The sequence below is a fragment of the Panthera leo genome, chromosome D2 (genome assembly GCF_018350215.1).
Source record: "Panthera leo isolate Ple1 chromosome D2, P.leo_Ple1_pat1.1, whole genome shotgun sequence".
NCBI classification, from domain to species: Eukaryota; Metazoa; Chordata; class Mammalia; order Carnivora; family Felidae; genus Panthera; species Panthera leo.
Window position 1 is genome coordinate 55,464,239 of NC_056689.1, and position 20,288 is coordinate 55,484,526.

Genomic DNA, 20,288 nt, shown 5'->3' on the forward strand with positions numbered 1-20,288 from the left:
TTCTAGGGGCTCCATCTTCCTGGATATTGACTGTTGGGACTGGCTTAAAGACACAAGAAAAAGACATGAAAACCCCCACTCCATCTCTTTAATGGTTCCTCTCTTCCCAGAGAAATATTTTCTTAAGGGCAGAGATGAAAATTATGAACTTGGTGCTAAGAACCTTTAGAGGTCCATGGAGCGATGCAGTAGTCCCCGTGTTAAATTTATCCAGATAGATTAAAATTCAAGAAGCTACAGGTCAAAAAAAAAAAAAAAGTAATGAATATTCACTGCAGAAAAATTAAAATATAACAAGTCAAAAGGCAAAGATAAAAAACAGGCTGCAACCTCATCCATCCGCAACAACATTGTAGCAATGCAATAATGCTTGCAGTCTTCGTTTGTTTTGTTTTTTTTTTTTAAATTATATTTTATTTATTTTTGAGAGAGAGACTGTAGGCGGGAGAGGGCAGACAGAGGGAGACGGAGGGTCCAAAACAGGCTCTGGGCTGACAGGCTGACAGCAGCGAGTCCATGAGGGGCTCGAACTCACAAACAATGAGACCATGACCTGTGCTGAAGTCAGACGCTCAACCGACCGAGCCACCCAGGGGCCCCTGCAGGCTTCTTTGCTGATGCCTGTACAGAACACGGGCCCTCAGGCCCTCATTGAGAATTTCAGGAGGTGAAAATCTCCGGAAACACAAGGCTGTTTTGCTTTAGTTTTTGTTTTCAAGTTTCCAGCAAATTTATTGGGCTGCACAACCTGACCCAAAGTGATACGATGCTATTTACAGCCTTTATCCCACTTAGTGTGAATATTCATGTGTCACTGAAGAAATTTTAGTGGGTTTGATTGTGAGTTCAGACACATTGAGGGTGTTCTGTTATCCTCAGACTACTGAGGCTACTGTTATCCTCAGCTCCCTTTACACATGAGGAAAGGGACTTTGTTATACTTACTGTTTTATCACTTGCTTTCTGCACTTAATGATAGGTCTCGAACATCTTTCATTTCAGTGAATATTAATCTACAGCCTTATCTCTAGTGATTACGTTATGTCCTATCGTGTGACTGGTTTTAGCCGGTCCCCTGTTGTGTTCACACCCTTCCTTTTGATGCATTTCTCCATGAGATCGTTCAGTAGAGGACTGTCCAGTGTCCCCCTCAAACCTTTGACTCTGAGAAGCCAGCATATCCCAGTACTTACTTACTGGCTCCTTAAAAGGAAGCCCTTCCTGCCTCTTGACCATCTCCTTTTTACATTTTTTATTTTTCGTTATTCTAGCATAAAGGTTCTCAGCCTCTGTATGTCTCTGTCCAATTCCCCAGTATTTGAAAAATCCACTTTGCCATTATTGGGGCAGGATCTGAAATGGCAGATATCTCTCACTTCATCAACGTGGCCTCTTTTGCTTCCTGCCCTTAACTGACCTACTTCCCTCTCTGTGTGACATTGTTTCAGAAGACTACATGTCATCTCCGTGGTGACATCTCTTAGGTCCATATTCCTAGCCTGATGCTAAATATTTGGTCAAATGGGTCCTTTTTTAATATCATTTAATTTTGATGCTATTCCCATGGTTGCCCCTAAAATTGTCTTGTGGTGCTTATATTAATTTCCTGTGGCTGCTGTGACAAATCATCATAAACTTGGGGGCTTAAAACAACAGAAATGTATTCTTCCACAGTTCAGGGAGCCGAGAGTCCAAAACCAAGGTGTGGACAGAGCCATGCTCCCTCTGAAGACCTAGGGGAGAATCTTCCCTGCCTCTTCCGGCATCTGGCAGCTGCCGGTGTTACTTGTTGGCTGTGTGGCCAAAATTGCAGTCTTCATCTTGGACTTCTCTTCTCCTTGTGTCTCTCTTCTGTGTCTCTTATGAGGACACTCGTCATTGAGTTTAGGGTCCACCCAGATGATCCAGGGTGATCTTATCTTGACATGACATCTGCAAAGACCCTTTTTCCAAATTAGGTCACATTCACAGACTCTAGGGATCAACATGCAGACATAACTTTTGGGAAGTCGCCATTGGACTCAATGGGAAGTCGCCATTGGACACAGCACAGGTCTTCCCAAGCCTAGGGATTGATTTTTTTTTTTTCCCTTCATACTTTCCAAGGGGGATCTCTTACTTTCCCAATCCCCACGCAGGAGAGTCCATACCCGTTGGAGATCTTTCAGTCATGTGGAGTTTGCAGAGGTAAAACAATGATCATGAAAAATTTGGTTCCTTTCTTCTGCTGATCCACAAAAGAATCCCAAGTCAGTCCTTTCACATACATTAAATATATCTTCTTTAGCAAACTGAGTGTTTTAACTTAGGCTAAAACTAGGAACAGTTTACTTTATCCCAAGGACCAAAGGTTAAACTGCAAGGAGGAAGGAATGATTTCTTGAGGACCTAGAATATAGTAAGTACTATTATAGTATGTCTTTTTCATGACAACCCTGAGTCTTATAGTCCATTTTCCCTACTTTAAAGAATAGAAAATTGAGGCTCAGAGAGGTTAAGTAACTTGTTAAAAATCACACAGTAACTAGCAGGACCCAGCTCTGTCAAAACCAACAGCCTTTGGATTTTGCCTCTATACCAAAATGAGTTTTGGATTTTTATAGATAAGTGCAACATATAAACAGAAAATAACTCAGAGTTCACTAATAATAGCAAAAAAACCTAGAAGCTTGGTCCTTTACTGCCAGTTCATTACTCTTTCCTTCCCACCATACTCCCCATTCAGAACAGAGGGCATCATTTGAAGTGACAGAAAGACACATGCTCTGAGCTCAGAGATAGCCTGAACGTTGGAGTTGGAGTCGGAGTCTATGCCGGCTTCACTGCTTGGTGACAGTTGCTTCTGGACCAATCATCTGTCACCTCTAAAGCTCAGCTCCCTTACCCGTAAAATGGGATGATAACGACATCCACCTCTGCATTTTTGTGAGCCATAGAGACTACGTGCTAAAGGACACAGTACAAGGTGTTCCCCGAATGGTAGCTATCACAAGTATGTGTAATGCAATCCCATGTTTCTTTAAAATAAGAGCTTTTTTATTATAAAAGGAAAAGAGTAGAAAGTAACACTTCCCTACTCCTGAAAGAACCCAGTCCTAGTCCCTAGCTACTGTTAACAGTCTCTTCTTTTTTGTTTAAGATTTTTTAAATAACTTTTTTAAACTTTATTTATTTTGAGAGAGAGAGAGAACATGAGCCAGGGAGGGGCATAGAGAGAGGGAGAGAGAGAGAATCCCAAACAGACTCTGTGCTGCTAGCACAGAGCCCTACGTGGGTCTCAAACCCACGAACTGTGAGATCATGACTTGAGCCGAAATCAAGAGTCAGAGGCTTAACTGACTGAGCCACCCAGGCGCCCCAACAGTCTCTTCTGTAAGGTTCCACAAATATTCCATGCATTTGGAAGTCTATATCCATTTGTTACACAGTAAGCTCATACTAGTTCACAGCTTCCTTGTTACTAAATCGTCCCAGGTGAGTTCTCCAGGAAGCCAACTCTGAGATGGACTTTAGTGTACAGAATGCTTACGAGGTGGTGCTGGTGGGACTAACATCTGTGTAAGGGAGAGAAGGAGCAGGAGTGGACAGAGGGAGAAGTCAAGGTCTTGGACAGCCTCTGCCAACCCCACAGAGCTCCAGAGTGACACTCCCACCACTGTGGGAGAACCAGCCTGGGCAGGGCACGCTCTCAGGCAAGACGGCCATCTCTGAAAAAGATGACAGCACAGGGCCGTCTACCAAGAGTGCTCCTTGCAGCTGGACAACAAGTCCTTCTGAAGGGGGTGCCAGCAGCACCCGGCGTCCACCTCAGTAACGTCAGGATGACTTGAGAACCCTGACGAAACATGGTACCTGACCTCCCGGCCCTCTTGCCTAACAGCTGGAAGACCCAAACCCTGTAGACCCCGTGAGTCTGGACGCATGGGGCTGTGTCCACTTTAAACTCACTTTATGGAAGTTTTTACTGTCCAAGGACAGTCACCATCACTTTTTCTTCCCCTTCTGACAGCAGAGCTTCTGGTTCCTCTTTGGCTGGGATGTATGGCGAAGAGTGGGGGGGAGTGGGCGGGGGGGAAGCAATTAAGTTTCAGCGCACATTTCTCTGACAAATAATGAAAACGGAAAGTGGCCGAGGATACCCACCCTGTAAAAGACAAGCACAGAGGGTCATTCACACAGTGACAACAGCCCTTCCCACCTACTTCCTTTTTCAGTGACCTTTCAGTGTTTTCCTTTGTTTAGCATGTGCTGAATCAACCCCCAGGGTAAGAATTTGGAGCCACTGCCCCCTAGTCTGAGAAGACAGGTGCCATTGTCTCGCCCAGGCAATGCCCCCAAGGGGGGCTGCTGTGTAGCTGGGCATACTCTGTGGTGGCCCCACAATTTCCCTGCCCTTCCCTCCCACTGCCTCCCTGAAACTTAGGCAATCACTCATCCATAGGGAAGCAAAGACTGGGAAGGGGTAGACCAGGCTCCATCCTGGGGATGGACACTTGCCTGAAAGCAAGAGTTTGGTTTTGGTTTTGGTTTGGTTTTCTTGTTTGTTTGTTTTGCAAGAGTTTGGCTTTAATCAATATTACCGGGTTTGCACCTGGCTGGCTCAGTCATAGAGCATGCATCTCTTAATCTGAGGGTCGTGAGTTCAAACCCCACATTTGGCCTAGAGCTTACTTGAAAAATATATGTCTAGGGGCACCTAGATGACTCAAGTCAATTAAGTGTCTGACTCTTGATTTCAGCTCAGGTCATGGTCTCACGGTGGTGAGACAGAGCCCTGCATCAGGCTCTGTGCTGATAGCACAGAGCCTGCTTGGGATACTCTCTCTCTCTCTCTCTCTCTCTCTCTCTCTTTCTCTCTCTCTTCTGCCACTACCCCCACCTCTCAAAAATAAATAAACTTAAAGAAAGAAAGAGAGAGAGAGAGAGAAAGAAAGAAAGAAAGAAATAAAAAGAAAGAAAGAGAAAGAAAGAAAGAGAAAGAAAGAAAGGGCAAGAAAGAAAGAAAGAAAAAATTTATATATATATTACCAGTGGGAATGTAAAATGGTACAATCATTTTGAAAAACAGTTCAGCACTTTCTTATAAAGTTAAACAAACACCCCAAGAGCTAACCATTCCACTCCTAAATAAATGAAAACCCATATTCACACAACGACTTGTACAGGAATGTTCATAGCAGCTTTATTCATAATAGCTAAAGCTGGAGACAACCCAAATGCCCATCAGATAAAAAATTGTGATATATTCTTTTTAAAAAAATTTTTTAAGTTTATTTTATCTGAAAGAGAGAGGGAGATAGGGAACCCTAAGTAGGCTGTGCACTTGTAGGACTCAAACCCATGAATGGCGAGATCACAATCTGAGCCGAAACCAAGAGTCTGACACTAAACCAACTAAGCCACCCAGGCAGCACGTGACATATTCTTGCAATAGAATACTTATCTGCAATAAAAAGGAATTGATATACACTATGGATATACATGAAATATGAATGAAACTCAAAAAAACATGCTGAATGAAAAAAAGTCAGACACAAAACACATACTGTATGATTCCATTTATATAAAACTCTAAGAAAGTCAATTTAATCTACAGTGACAGAAAGCGGAAAAGAAGAAAAAGGGGTATGAATGGACATGCTTAGGAAAAAGAAAAATATGCTCCAAAATATTAAGGTACTGGCTCACTTGGGGATGGGTGATGTTGGAGAGCATTATAAACGACTTTTACTTTAGGGGCGCCTGGTGGCTCGGTCGGTTAAATGTCCAACTTCGGCTCAGGTCATGATCTCAAGGTTGGTGAGTTCGAGCCCTGCGTCAGGCTCTGTGCTGACAGCTCGGAGCCTGGAGCCTGCTTCAGATTCTGTGTTTCCCTCTCTCTCTCTGCCCCTCTCCCACTCATACTCTGTCTCTTTGTCTCTCAAAAAATAAACATTTAAAAAATATTTAAAATAATAAATGACTTTTACTTTATACGATTCTGTACTTTAAAAATTTCACAAGATGGGGGCGCCTGCATGGCTCAGTTGGTTAAGCGTCCGATTCCAGCTCAGGTCATGATCTCACAGTTCATGCATTTGAGTCCCGAGTCGGGCTGTGTGCTGACAGCTCAGAACATGGAACCTGCTTCAGATTCTGTGTCTCCCTCTCTCTCTGCCTCTCTCTCTCTCTCAAAAATAAATAAACATTAAAAAAATTTTCACCATATGATCCAGCTACTCTACTCATAAATATATACCCAAGGTAAATGAAAACATACATCCACATAAAAACCATACACAAATGTTCATAGCAGCATTATTCATAATAGCCAAAAGGTGGAAACAACTCAAATGTCCATCAACTGATGAACGAATAAATAAAATGTGCTTATATCCATATACATATGGTGGATTATTTGGCAATAAAAAAATGAAATACTGGGGTGCCTGGGTGGCTCAGTTGGTTAAGCGTCCAATTCTTGATCTCAGCTCGAGTCTTGATCTTAAGGTAGTGAGTTCAAGCTCAGCGCTGGGCTCTACACAGGGAGTGAAGCTGACCTAACATAATGATAATAATGGGGGTGCCTTGGTTGGCTCAGTTGGTTGAGTGTCTGATTCTTGACTTCGGTCATGATCCCAGCGTCATGGGATCGAGCTCGGCATCAGACTCCATGCTCAGCATGGAAATTCTGATCTTAAGATTATAGAAATTATTATATATCTCTCCCTCTGCCCCCTCTCCTGTTCATGCTCTCTCTCTCTAAAATGAAAATAATAATAATTTTAAAAATAAAACACTGATATGTGCCCCAACATAAATGATCTTTGAAAACACTATGCTAAGTGATAAAAAATTGTCAGATTAAAAATATTTATAATAAATATGACAGGATTAATAAAAAGGTCTCTTTCTAGAAGGCTTCCTGAGTGGCTTACTCGGTTAAGCATCCGACTCTTGATTTTGGCTCAGGTCATGATCTTACAGTTGTGAGATCAAGCACTGCTTCAGACTCTGCGTTTAGTATGAAGCCTGCTTGGAATTCTCTCCCTCTCTCTCTCTGCCCTTCCCCCACTCATGCAGTCTCTTACTCTCGCTCAAAATAAATAAATAAACATGAAAGAAAGAAAGAAAGAAAAGAAAGAAAGAGAAAGAAAGGCCTCATTCTAGAAAAGAAAAAAGAACCTGGTTGGTAAAGGCAAAGGAAATGAAGACAATTGCACTGAGGGAACTAATAGTAAACAAACATGTAACAAGATTCATAATTGCTAGTAATGAAAGAAATGCAAATTAAAGCAACAGCATTCTGAATGCTGGCATTAATATTATCAACCTGCATGGTTGCCTTGGATTCTGGACCCTTCAGCAAATAGACCTAGTTTCCCCTTCTCTCATTTACATAGAGGTAAATTAGTGCTCTATAATATAATATAATATAATATAATATAATATAATATAATATAATATAACATAATAATCAATATAATATAATGATATGATATAATAACCTCATGATCTACCCAAAGTTAAAATTAACTCCTATGGGATAACTGGGTGGCTCAGTCAGTTAAGCATCTGACTTGATACTCTTGATATTGGCTCAGGTCATGATCTCACGGTTGTGAGATCAAGCCCCGCATTGGGCTCCACGCTTAGCATGGAGCCTGTTTGGGATTCTCTCTCTTCCCCTCCTCCCAACCCTTCCCCACTCACGCGCATGTTCTCTCTCCCTCTCTTTCTCTCAAAATAAATAAATAAACTTAAAAAAAATTACCTCCCATTTTTTTCTCCTTTTTCCCCACCTCATGCCCCATATGTTCTCCGGAAAAAGAAGGTTACCGAACATGGGTAAAAACACACTGCTTCCAATCCAATAGTAATAATATTAATTATAACAATAATAATAATAATAATAATTCGTATGAACTTTTTAACCTATAAGCTACCAGATGTCTCATGATTCCTTCAGACATGGTTTAGCAGGCTTATTCGGTGGCTCTGATGGGGGTCATATCTCCCACCACTTAGAGCTTTCCCTGACTCCTCACCCTTCTGCCTTGTGTTCTTCCTAAGACCCCTGCCACTGCAGCTACACAGGATTGATCCAGGAATTCTTTCTCCTTCTTTCAACTTTGTGCTCCCCACAAATTTGCCACTTAACAACAGGGGCAGGACCTCTCTGAAACATACCCTTAAGCCTCTTGTTTGACTCTTGCCACAAATTCCCCCTCCGTTTATAAAACAAGGTACTCATTGTTTTTATTTTATTTTATTTTTAAGATTTTATTTTTAAGTGATCTCTATACCCAACGTAGAGCTTGAACCTACAACCCCAAGATCAAGAGTCACAGGCTTCACCAACTGAGCTACATTGTTGTGCTTTTAAAGTGATGCTGTTAAGTTAGCCCAAAAGCAAAAATAATTTAATTACAATATTTAATGCTAGTTCACTGGTACAGTCTTATACCACTAACAGAAGTGGAAAATGAGGGGCGCCTGGGTGGCTCAGTCGGTTAAGCGGCCGACTTCGGCTCAGGTCATGATCTCACGGTCAGTGAGTTCGAGCCCCGAGTCGGGCTCTGTGCTGACCACTCAGCCTGGAGCCTGTTTCAGATTCTGTGTCTACCTCTCTCTGACCCTCCCCCGTTCATGCTCTGTCTCTCTCTGTCTCAAAAATAAATAAACGTTAAAAAAAAAAAAGAAGTGGAAAATGATATAAGGTCATTAAATTGTGCATTTTTCTTGATTCTGTGAATGTGTGCCTGTGGGGGTACATGAAGATATGCATTACAGTAACATTGATAATGGCAAAAATATATATATTGTGTCTTCTAAATGCACAGCAACAGGGGAACAGTTAAATTGTGAGCCTGCCCCCTTGCAAAAACTAATTGGAATAAGGATAGACCACTGACCCTATCCACTAGCTGACCAGTGACTGGCCTGGCAAACAAAAAAGATGAACGGAGCCTTGCTCTCTTGCTCTCTTAAATTAAGCAATACCTATTGCCAACTGAGTAGGTGTCAGAGCTGGAACGTCATCTAGAGCAGTGGTTCTCCGCCTTTAATCTTCATGAAGATCACCTCAAGAGCTTGGTAAAATACAAGTTGCTGGGCCCAACAGAGTTTCTGATTCAGTAGTCTGGGGTAAGGCCCAAGAATTTGCATTTCTGACAAGCTCCCGGTTGATTCTGTTGCTGCTGGCCCAAGGACCACACTGGGAGAACCACTGATCTTGGCATTACCAAGGTGCCGTTATTTCTGGACCATGGGCACACAGCAGATGTGCAAATGGGGGAAGGACAGAGGTCACAGAAAGAACTAAAGACCAACTGTGGTTCCCGACTACTTTCTGTTTTCTGTGAGCCCAGCTATACTTGGTTTCCTGATTTGAGGTTCTATGTGACCTCTTTGTTTCTTGTTTTTTTAATTTTTTAAAATGTTTTTATTTATTTTTGAGAAAGAGGGAGAGTCAGACAGAGCACAAGCTGGGGAGGGGCAGAGAGAGAGACACAGAATCTGAAGCAGGCTCTAGGCTCTGAGCTGTCAGCGCAGAGCCTGACGCGGGGCTCCAACCCACCAACTGAGAGGTCATGACCTGAGCTGAACTCAGATGCTCAACCGACTGAGGACTGAGCCACCCAGGCACCCCATGACCTCTTTGTATGTTTACACTAAACTCCCCTTCGTTTAACTTAACTTGAGTGAGGCTCTTTGCACTATAAAAAGCCTGCCTAGGGAACCCTGGGTGGCTCAGTTGGTTAAGCAACTGACTCTTGATTTCAGCTCATGTCCTGATCTCATGGTCATGCACTGGGCTCCAGGCTGGGCATGGAGCCTGCTTAAAATTCTTGCTCTCCTTCTCCCCCCTGCCCCTCCCCAGCTTGTTCGCACGTGTAGGTGCACGCAGGTGCATTTTAAATCAATCAATCATCAATCAATCAATCCTACCTAGAACAAAGTTGAATGAATATTATGTCCTTCAATGGAGACAAAGTGCATTATCTTGATTCCATTCCAGCCCCCACCCCCCCGCCATGTAACCAAGGTAATGGTTTGGTATGTATCTGTCCACATCTTTCCCTAAAGCTCCTTATATACATATATGCAAACATTTTACTATTTCTGTTAAAAAAATTAAATTGATCTGAGTTAGCATTCAGATTCTGTTATAGACATGTGTATGGCTTAGACAAGCTGAAGTTTACTTCTATTTTGCGTAACGGTCCCAAGGTGGGTGGTCCAAAACTGGTGAGGTGCTTCTATCCTCTGAGGTCATCTCAATGTCCCCAGTACCCTGGGATCATGACCTGAGTGGAAATCAAGAGTCGGTCGCTCAACTGACTGAACCACCCAGGTGCCCCGAGAGATGATTGACTTCCTGATGCTTCTACTCACACACTTCAGAGAGGGTAGATGTTGATCCTTGATGACATCTGCTATAACTACTTCCTCCAATCTCTTCTTTCTTTATAGATTTTGTATGTAGATATTTGTAAGTTTTACTGTGTTCCAGCAGTCCAATTGCTTCCTTATTCCTGTTTACTGATGTATGTTAGAAGGTAGTAGAAGATAGTTAGGATTGTAAGAATTGAAATTCCACCATTCTTAATCTTGCTCTGCAGCTCTGGGTGACTGAACAGATCTCACGGCCTCCTAAGCCCTCTTCCCACCTCTGAGGGCCTAACATCACTGACAGTGGCACGGAGCACACAGGGTCTGATGAGGATTAAATGACATAATGCATAGAATGCACCGAACCCCACAGGTACAGTCACATGGACCAATATTTAGCCAGGATGCCCCATAATGGCCCTATAGCGAGACACTGAAACACATTCGTTCATCTAGAACGCGCATTTCTATAAGGGAATCACTCGTTGCAGGAAGAAAATTATAGCCATCATCAGGAAAGCAAGAAGCCCTCAGTTCAGCTGTTACACTGGCTGCATGAGCCCTTTCAGTTATATTTTAGGAAAATTAAAAATGAGCTCTCACACCCAGAGCCTTTCTCCCCAGCTCCTGGCCAGGCTGCACTGCCTCCTGGACCACTGAACAGCACTCAAAGCCCACTGCCCTCTGCACTGTTTCTGCACCTGCCCAGCCAGCTCTAAGTAAAACCCTGCCAGCATTTTCCCACTCTATCATACTGTACCTTTGAAATACCACTGTGACAGCCTCCAGCCACACTGAGATGTCCGGGCAGTCCCAGTTAGCTCCTTACGTACAAACTACTATTTGCATTAGTGCTACGGTTACAGATTTGCATAGATCGGGAGTGACCTGCTTCTAACACTATTTTCCCCACAGGCCTATTATTTGTACTGCTTGATTTTGCAAAACATAAGGTTTTTCAGGAATGTGTAGGTGTTGGGCCCTAGTATGTACAGCCTCACACCCTCTTGTTCATACCTTTGTTGTTTTGTTTTGTTTTGTTTTTTTAACGTTTACTTATTTTTGAGACAGAGAGAGACAGAGCATGAACGGGGGAGGGGCAGAGAGAGAGGGAGACACAGAATCGGAAGCAGGCTCCAGGCTCTGGGCCATCAGCCCAGAGCCCGACGCGGGGCTCGAGCTCCAGGACCGCGAGATCGTGACCTGAGCTGAAGTCGGATGCTTAACCGACTGAGCCACCCAGGCGCCCCTCTTGTTCATACCTTTGATCCGGGCATTGTTTGGGGACACAACTGCACACAGGCTTCAGCCTGCCTTCTGTGGCCGTGCCTCACCCCTGACCCCTGCAGGGTTTCTCTGATGTGGTGGTGTGGACTGCCTGCAAGAGCGTGCTCGACACTGGCTCACCGTGCAACACAGAGGCGCCAGGGTGTTACAACCCCTTGGGCAACGCTGTGTCACTGCTGGATGGGAGCCAGTGAATGAAGACCTATAAATGCTTCTCCCTTTCATCCCTCAGATGGTCACTTTGAGGCACATTCTGTACGGTTCCTCACAAGTTCCTGTTGGCATCAAAGCCCAGTTTTCCACAGCACAGACCAATGCAACTGGCTCGGCTTTCTCCTTTCCTGGCCAGGCTGCCTAGGCCCTCATTCTTGCTTTCTGGGATCACCTCCACAGTTAAGCCCTACACACATGTCCTAGTCTTAGGCTTTTCTTTCTGGGAGAACTAAGATAGCATGGGCTGCATTAGAGTCAAAACACCTTTACTTACTGTTGGTCAACAGTCATTGCCCAATCCTTCCAAAGGCCTTCATCATCTCTTCCCCAGGATCCTCTGGACCTCCTTATGATGGCTACCTGAAGCTCTAAAGCCTTCATCTAGAATCTTCTGTTTGGAGGGGTACCTGGGTGGCTCAGTTGGTTAAGCATCCGATTTTGGCTCAGGTCATGACCTCACAGTTTGTGAGTTCAAGCCCCGCATCAGATCCTCTGTCTCCCTCTGTCTCTGCCCGTCCCCCCTACTCAAAAATAAATAAACATTTTTTTTAAAAGGGAGGTGGTGCCTGGGTGGCTCGGTCGATTAAGTTTCTGGCTCTTGGTTTTGGGTCAGTTCATGATCTTGCAGTTTCATGAGTTCGAGCCCTGTTTGGGATTCTCTCTCTCTCCCTCTCTCTTTGCCCCTCCCCACTCTCCTCTCTGTCTCTCTCAAGATTAATAAACTTAAAAAAAAAACCCAAAAAACCAGAATCTTCTGTGTAATTTGGATAGAAGGAGCCAAGTCTTCAGCATATGCCCCAGTGTCTAGGTTGAACAGAAGTATCTCTTCCATGGGCACCTGGGTGGCTCGGTCGATTAAGCATCCGACTCTTGATCTCGGCTCAGGTCACCATCTAATAGCTGGTGAGTTCAAGCCTTGTGTTAGGCTCTGCTCTGACAGCATGGAACTGTTTGGGATTCTCTCTCTCTGCCCCTACCTCGCATGTGTGTTCTCTCTCTCTCTCTCTCTCTCTCTCAAAATAAATAAATAAACTTAGAAAAAAAGAAAAAGAAGCAGCACATATGTATGGAGGCCTGGTCTGAATCCTGAACAGGGACAGACTCTGACAGCTCCAGTTCTCAGCTGTACCCCAGGATTCAGAAAAACTGCAGCCAAAAGTGGGTTTATGGATCCCAGCCCTTCCCTCCTTGTCACATTCAAGATGAGCTCAGAAGGGAGGGAGACCATTCCTAAGACCCGTACTTTCCACTGGGGCGCTCCCTTCTTACACTCTGACACTGGGTGTGTGCGTACATGTCCATGTGCGTGTGTACACGTGAGCCTGGTTTTGTCTTCTTGTTCTCTGCATTCTTTGTATCCTAAAATCTAGGTTATTAACTCTTAGACTTTGGGATTTCACAGAATAGTAAATACAAGACATGTTTTTTAAATTGTAAAGCTGTCAGGGGTGCCTAGGTGGCTTAGTCGCTTGAGGGTCTGACTTCGGCTGAGGTCATGATCTCATGGTTCCTGAGTTCGAGCCCCACGTCGGGGTCTGTGCTGACAGCTCAGAGCCTGGAGCCTGCTTAGGATTCTGTGTCTCCCTCTCTCTCTGCCCCTCCCTCACTCGCACTCTCTCTCTCTCTCTCTCAAAATAAATAAACATTAAAAAAATAAAATATTTAAATTGTAAAGCTGTCATAATTTATTTCACCTTAGAGAGAAATTCATAACACACAATCCATGGTTCTACAATCTTCTTTCTGTCATCTGCCATAAGGCTTAATGAAGTCTCACCATTATTCTGGGAGTTCTCTTTGTTCTGCAAATGCATTCTGTAGCTTTAATATTCAATGAATCATCACAATTCAAAAGGTCAGCAAATAGTTTGTTTAATCCCCAAACAACATCCTTGTATGTTCCAGTGGGAGTCCAGCCAGTACTGTTCTCTTGGTAAACTTAGACATATTTCACCTGCCTTGGCGATGCTGGTCAAACATTCATGCTAGGGGGTACCATGTTGTGCATGGTGGGAACTGTAGTTTCAAAGTGAAAATATCCACCCTGGTGGTTACCCTCTGAGGGGGTTACAGTTGGCTGAAAGCAATGCGGCTTGTTTGGATCAGAAAAACGGGGCGCCTGGGTGGCGCAGTCGGTTAAGCGTCCAACTTCAGCCAGGTCACGATCTCGCGGTCCGTGAGTTCGAGCCCCGCGTCGGGCTCTGGGCTGATGGCTCGGAGCCTGTTTCTGATTCTGTGTCTCCCTCTCTCTCTGCCCCTCCCCCGTTCATGCTCTGTCTCTCTCTGTCCCAAAAATAAATAAAAAACGTTGAAAAAAAAATTTAAAAAATAAAAAAATAAAAAAAAAAGAAAAATGCACTTGACACACACAAGGTAAATTGGCCTCAAGTTTTGCAACCTCCCTAAAAGCAGCTTGTCTCTCACAGAAACCCTGAGTGGAATCAGACTGACATCCGGAACCCTTGGGAACCGTCAGCCCACTTCGAGTGGTGACCAGTGTTAGCATTGCTGCAGCCTCCACCCTGACCACCCAGGAACAGGTGAGGTGGGCCCAACACAATACCGTGCAGGACCTTGCAAGACATGCAGCCTCTCACAGTGGCATCGAAGTCCTGTAGGCTCTTTATCAGCCTTCCTCTCCCTCCCGCTCCCTTGCCCAAAGGAGTCTGGTTTATGCAGTTTGGCAAATGAACAAATGGTGCCCTAAATAATATAAAACAAGTTAAAAGGACAACATTGAACTTGAAAATTTGTACTTAGCTTTAATTCACACGGAGGTGGTTTTATTTGCCTGGATACAATGATCACTCTGTACTCCAAGTTTATTGTACAAAATTAGAACAAACCAGTCCCCTAATATGTAATTCCTTTCTCAGTTTAAAAAAGGCAACTCTAAAGGCTTTTTTTTAATTCTTCAGGTTCTTAAGAAAAGGAGACTATTTTTAAAAATTGATTGTTCAGGGCGCCTGGGTGGCTCAGTCAGTTGAGCGTCCAACTCTTGATTTCAGCTCAGGTCATGACCCCAGGGTCGTGGGATGGAGCCCTGCATCTGGCTCTATGCTGTGCATGGAGCCTGCTTAAGATTCTCTCTCTGCCTCTCCTTCTGTCCCTCCCCCGCTCATGGTCTCTCTCTCTCTCTCTCTCTCTCTCTCATAGATTAAAAAAAAAATTTGGGGCGCCTGGGTGGCTCAGTCGGTTAAGCGTCCAACTTCAGCTCAGGTCATGATCTCAGGGTTTGTGAGTTTGAGCCCCACATTGGGCTCTGTACTGACAGCTTGGAGACTGGAGGCTGCTTGGGATTCTGTGTCTTCCCCTGTCTCTCTGTCCCTCCCCTGCTCACCCTGTCTCTCTCTCTGTTTCTCTCAAAAAAAAAAAAAAAAAAAGTAAATAAAATAAAAAAAAATTGATCATTCAAATGACATTCCACGATACTGAAGTCCAAGTCCAAGTGACTTCCCAAATCGCAATGGTGAATTTGGTGCCACGTGTGTCCAATAACTCATAACCCACTCTACAGGTAGAATTTAAATGCAATTCGATCTTGTTGCCAGTTGGGAAATATTTCAGAAAATGTTTCCAGAAAAGGCCAGCAGTTAAAAGCTATTTAATTTACCATTAACTAGTAAACTGACAGTCAATGGGTGAGATTTAACCGTATCTATGACGACAGTGGTCCTCAAACTTTATTCTGCATCAGAATCACTGGGAGAGATCATTAAACCACAAACTTTGGGGGCCCTATCCTCAGAGTTTTTAATTTGTAGGGCTAGGATTGGATATGAAAGTCTGCATTTCTAACAAGTTCCCAGTTGATGCTAAGACTGTGGGGGAACCACACGCTGACTGTATTAGAGAGATGTGGAGATACTATTAGACTAACTATAAAATAGAGATAAATTCTGTTTTATCCAAGGGCAAAGGGGGCCCAATATCTAGCTCTGGCCTGGAAAACAAACCAAGGTTATCTACAGAGATTTTCTTTGGGGCTAGTAGTTGTCAAGGGTGCTGCGGGTGGGGGTAGAGTCCAACAGAAGTGGAGAGGATGTACATGTCATGTTTAATTATGTGAAACCAGGTTACTGGAACCACACATTTAGGAGTGTGACGGGCAGCCCAGGGGCTGAAATCTCACCTCAATCTAGCATCGGCACCCTGACTTCTCTGCAACTTCCTCCCCGCCATGAGAAAATGAAAAAGGAATTATCTTCACTCTGATCACATCTCTTAAGGCCTAAATAAAGTGTGAACTGGGTCATTTGGTCATGAAACTTACAAAACCTTTACAAGTAACTTGCCATCAACAGGGTGTAAAGTACATTCGTACACATTATTTTTGATCCTCAACCAATCCTAGGACGTGGACCTCACTACCTCTTTATACCAGTGAGGGAACTGAGTCACACAAAAGATAAATGACTGGCTCAACAATACAGCTAACACAGAGCAGTGCTAGTGCTCAAATTCAGGCTCTAAAATTTTTTTAATGTTTATTTATTTCTGAGAGAAAGAGAGAGAGAGCACGAGCAGAGGAGGGGCAGAGAGAAAGGGAAACACAGAATCGAAGCAGGATCCAGGCTCCAAGCTGTCAGCACAGAGCCTGACGCGGGGCTCCAACTCACGAACAGCGAGATCATGACCTGAGCCGAAGTCAGACGCTCAACTGACTCAGCCACCCAGGCGCCCCAAAGAAATAACTTTATTTAAAGGATGCAGTTTGAATAGATTTGCCATATAGCTATGCCTGCAAAACCATCATCACAATCAAGATAATGAACACATTCATCATCCTTAGAGTTTCTTTTTGCCCCTTTGTACTCTATCCCTCCAAGCACAAACCCACCCCAGTCCAAGGCAGCCACCAGTCTGCTTCCTGTCACTGTGCATTAGTTTGCATTTCCTATAATTTTATATAAATCGCACAGGACGTACTCCTTTTTGCCTGGATTCTTTCACTCGGCATAATTATTTCAAGCTTTATTCATATTATAGCATGTATTAATAGTTCATTTACCTTTATTGCTGAGTAGTATTCCATTGCATATATGGGCCACAGTTTCTTTATCAGTTTACCTACTGACAGACATTTGGGTTGTTTCCATATGTTGGCTATTTCAAATAAATCTGTATAAAACAATCATGTGTAAGTTTTTGTACAGGCATATGCTCTCATTCGCCTGGGTAAATACCTAGCAACTATTAATAGTGAGAAGGAGTTCCTGTTGCTCAACATCCTCATCAACACTTGATGAGCTTTTTAACATTTTGGCCATTCTAGTGGGAATATGATAGTACCTTGTGATTATAATTTGCATTCCTCTAATGGCTAATGATGTTGATCATCTTCCCATGAGTTTGTCATTTGTATGTCTTCTTTGGTGAAGTGTCTTTGACTCTTTTTAAAAAATTAGTTGTTTGTTTTCTTATTAAGTTTTGAGGGTTCCTTTTTACATTTTAATTCCCATATGGATAATATGCAGTGTTCTATTAGTTTCAGGAGTACAATATAGTGATTCAACAATTCTGTACATTACTCAGTGCTCATCATGGTTAAGCGTACTCTTAATCCCTTTTATCTATTTCACCCGTCCCCTCCCCATCCCCCCGCTGGTAGCCATCAATTTGTTCTCTATAGTTAGTAGTCTGTTTTTGACTTGCCTCTTTTTTTCTTTGTTCATTTGTTTTGTTTCTCAAATTCCACTTTTAATTGAATTATTTGGGGTTTTTTGGTGTTGAGTTGTGTAAGTTCTTTAGATATTTTGGATACTGACCTTTTATTGCATATGCAATTTGCATATATCCTCTCCCATTCAGTAGCTTGTATTTTAGTTTTGTTGGTTGTTTGCTATGCAAAATCTTTCTATTTTGATGTAGTCCCAATAGTTTGTTTTTATTTCCCTTGTCTCAGGAGACATATCTAGAAAAATGTTGCTATAGCTAATGTTAAAAAAATTACTGCCTGTGTTCTCTTCTAGGATTTTTATAATTTCAGGTTGTACATTTAGGTCCTTAACCCATTTTGAGTTTATTTTTATGTATGATAGATATAAGAAAGTGGTCCAGTTTCATTCTTTTGCATGTAGCTGCCCAATTTTCCAATACCATTTTGTTGATGAGATTGTCTTTTTCCCATTGCATATTCTTGCCTCTTTTATCAAAGGTTAATTGACCATATAATTGTGGGTTTATTGCTGGGCTCATGTTTTGAGAGCTCTTTATATATTCTGGGTGCAAGTCCTTTATTGAATATTGGTTTTAAAAGTATTTCCTCCTCAGGGCGCCTCACTGGCTTAGTCAGTAGAGCATGCAACTCTTGATGTCAGGGTTGTGAGTTCAAGCCCCATGCTGGGCATAGAGCTTACTTTAAAAAAAAGTAAAAAATGAAATTAAATTTAAAAAGGACTCCCTCCTAATCTTTTATGTTTTCGTTCTCTTAACTATCTCTTACTATGAGCAGAGATTTTACACTTTGATGAAGTCCACATTTATCAAGTTGTTCTTTTATAGCTGTACTTCCAGTCTCATATCTAAGAAATCTTTACCTAACCTCAAAGTCACAAATATTTCTCCTGTTTTCTTCTAAAAGTTTAATAGCTGTAAGTTTTACATTTTGATCTATGATACATTTGAAGTTAATTTATGTGTAAGATGTGAAATATGATTTGAAGTTGTTGTTTTTTTTCATGAAGATATTCAAAGTTGTCCTAGCAACATTTGTTAAAAAGACTATCTTTTCTCCAATGAATTGTTTTTGCACCAAAAATCTATTGTCCATATATGTGAAAGTCTGGACTCTCTATTCTGTTCTATTCATTGATTTGTCTGTCTTTAAGCCAATGTCACAACATCTTTGTTACTGTACCTTTATAATGATTCTTAAAATCAGATAATGTTACTAGAATCATATCTTATAAAATATGATAATATATATGAAGGGCAACAAAAATAAAGAGAGTAAACTCCTCTTTTTCCCATATTCTACACATTTTGGGGAGTTTACTTTTAGGAAAATAATTTGAAAGAAAAAGAACTTTATTTATCTTAAAACATTTTATAACAACTTTTCCCCAGCCAGGAAAAACAAAACAAAACAGGGTTATATCAAGGCTAATAAAAATGCAAACTAGTCTTCCCCCATTCTGCATATTCCCAGGGGTTTACTTACAAAAAGTAATTTGACAGAGAGAGAGATTTATTTATTTAAAAGTATTTTATGAGAAATTTTCTGCCAACAAAAATGTGGAAATGTCTTCCCTGTTGAACACTAGAGAAATTATTGTCCATTGTGTCATGCCTCCAGGATGGAATTATACAGTTTTTAAAGAAAAGCTTCATGAAGAGAAAACGACTTAAGAAACACCAAATTGATACGTGTGTACATTTTTTTTTTAATTTTTTTAACGTTTATTTATTTTTGAGACAGAGAGAGACAGAGCCTGAACGAGGGAGGGGCAGAGAGAGAGGGAGACACAGAATCGGAAGCAGGCTCCAGGCTCCGAGCCATCAGCCCAGAGCCCGACGCGGGGCTCCAACTCACGGACCGCGAAACCGTGACCTGAGCTGAAGTCGGACGCTTAACCGACTGAGCCACCCAAGCGCCCCGATACGTGTGTACATTCGATGGACTAACATCAGGTGGAAGTAGAACACAGATTGGTTTGTCCATAAACTGTCACCATAACTCTGAGAACTACGCACAGGAAGGAAGGAAAGTTGTGGCTTTAAAAGCTGGAGGCAGAAATCCTCAGAAAGTGAGCTATCTTTGCTTTCGCCACACACTTTCTAAATCCTCGTGGTCATACATTTTTCTAGATCCTCTTGGTTGTAGCAATCGAGAGCTTAGAGCTGGCTCGGGTTAGGGTGAGGTAAATAATGCAGCATTGCTCTTCCAATAAAGAAAGCCAGAGTTTTACTTTTGTAGGGCAAGTGAAGGAGGAAAGAGAGCAATGGGCAGAAGCGGGTGGAGATGAACAGTGAGGTCAGAGAGAGAAAGGTGGGCAAGAGTGGGGGAGGCTGGAGACGTCTAGAGAAAAAATGGCCCATGACAAGGTTGTAAGAACAACCATAAGGCAGAAGTGCAGGAGGCAGCTAGGAAGAGACAGAGAATACAAACAAAAAATGTGCCTGGGAAACTGATAAATTTGGGATTTCCAGGATGCTGACTTTTGTGTTATACAGATAAAAAGTCAAATTGCTATTATATTAGAGGGATGGAACATGATCGAAGAAAGTTTTCAAATTCAATTTGTACCTATTTATTAATCTATTCCTTTTGATTAGAACAGCTTTATAGAAATTTTTAGCACCCAGTGTATCTCTAGGCACAATTTTTTTCATGAATTTCTTGGCCTTTCTCTGATTTCTCAGGCTTTGTTTTTTCCATACAGATTCCTGAATGATTTAATCTAGTTCCCCTT

At 42.5% G+C, this 20,288-nt stretch overlaps 1 long non-coding RNA gene across 1 annotated transcript in view; it reads left to right on the forward strand.

The window, feature by feature from the left end:
- Positions 1-19,324, forward strand: part of LOC122202327 — a 49,052-nt gene extending 29,728 nt beyond the window's left edge. The window contains exons 4-5 of the long non-coding RNA XR_006194595.1: positions 14,301-14,414; positions 19,295-19,324. This is a non-coding gene — a long non-coding RNA (uncharacterized LOC122202327). The remainder of the gene's footprint in view (positions 1-14,300; positions 14,415-19,294) is intronic.
- Positions 19,325-20,288: the final 964 nt, after the last annotated feature.